The following is a 1,527-nucleotide window of genomic DNA, read 5'->3' as shown; positions in this document are numbered from 1 at the left end:
TGCAAGGTCATGTAAGTAGGCTTTGAATCAGGTAAGTCCAACTTCTTGAAGATTGACAAGGGCATCAGATTGATGCTAGTTGAACACCTCCAGAAACTTCTTAAACTGCTATCTAGCTTTTTCTTCTGTAGCCTCTTAGAAAGGGGGGTGGAGGATAGATCTGTTTCACCCCTTTATTACCCTCAGAAGGAGTGTGTTCAATAGTAGTCTTCTTTGGCTCTACTTCAGCTTCCTTCTGCACTTCTTCCTCAGCTATAGCTTCTTCATCCGAAACTTGAGAGTGTTCGAGATTTGCAACCTTCCCAGACCTTGATGTAATTACCTTTACCTGTTCCTTAGCTTCCCTCTTTCCTGGAACTTTAGTGTCACTAGTGAGTGTACCAGGTTGACGATTTAACAAGGCATTGGCAATTTTTCCGATTTGTTTTTCCAAGGTCTTGATAGAAACCACTTGGCTCTTGCACATGAGCCTTAACTCTTCCAATTCAGATTTTTCATTAGACTGTTGCAGCTGGAGTTGTTGCCTTAGTGCATCTTACGATTGCTGAAAACTAGGGGGTTGTACTGCTTTGCTAGGTACTGCTGATAAGGCTGCTGAACCGCATTCTGAGTGTTGCTCCAGCTAAAGTTAGGATGATTGCGGTTGTTAGGATGATAGGTGGCTGGTACAGGTTGTTGTGACCTCTGGAAGTTGATCACGAACTGAGATGATTCACTAGAAATGGCACATTGATCAGTCTCATGGGCACCAGCACAAAGCTCACAGACACTAGTGATCTAATTAACTTCATAATTAGACAGAGAATCCATCTTCATCATCAAAGCCTTAAGTTGAGCAGCTATAGCAGTAGATGCATCCAACTCCAGAATTCCTGCTACCTTTCCCTGAGATAGTCGCTGAGTAGGATTCTGGTATTCATTAGCATCCATCAGTTCAATTAATTCATAAGCTTCATCTTAGCTTTTAGCCCACAAGGCTCTTCCAGATGCTACATCGAGCATGGGTCTTGAAGTAGCACCCAAACCATTATAGAAACAATTAATAATCATCGAGTCAGGCATCCCATGATGAGGATACTTCCTAAGCATCTCCTTATATCTATCCCAAGCCTCGCATAAAGATTCTCCAGATTGTTGAGCAAATTGAGTAAGTGCGTTTCTGATTGCAGCAGTCGTCGCCATAGGAAAGAATTTGGTTAAGAACTTCTAAGAAAGATCCTCCCATTTGGTGATAGACCCTGGTGGTAGAGAATGTAACCAACACTTATCTTTATCCCGTAGAGAGAATGGGAAAAGCCTCAATTTAATAGCATCTTCAGAAACTCCATTGAACTTAAAAGTATCACAGATCTCGATGAAATCTCTGATGTGCATGTTGGGGCCTTTTGTCGAAGAACCTCCAAACTGAACTGAGTTCTGTATCATCTGAATCGTGCTCGACTTGATCTCAAAGGTATTAGCCGAGATGGCTGGTCGAACAATGCTAGACTGAATATCATCGATCTTCGGTTAAGAATAGTCCATCAA

General features: G+C 42.1%; 1 non-coding gene across 1 annotated transcript; it reads left to right on the top strand.

Moving 5' to 3' along the window:
• Positions 1–1,060: 1,060 nt before the first annotated feature.
• LOC141694015 (small nucleolar RNA R71) lies at positions 1,061–1,167 on the top strand. Its single transcript, XR_012563348.1, has one exon. It is a non-coding gene; the product is annotated as a small nucleolar RNA R71 (small nucleolar RNA).
• The last annotated feature ends 360 nt before the right edge of the window (positions 1,168–1,527 follow it).

Source organism: Apium graveolens, chromosome 10 (genome assembly GCF_009905375.1).
Source record: "Apium graveolens cultivar Ventura chromosome 10, ASM990537v1, whole genome shotgun sequence".
In the NCBI taxonomy this organism is placed as follows: domain Eukaryota; kingdom Viridiplantae; phylum Streptophyta; class Magnoliopsida; order Apiales; family Apiaceae; genus Apium; species Apium graveolens.
This window is presented reverse-complemented; position numbering and strand designations above follow the sequence as displayed.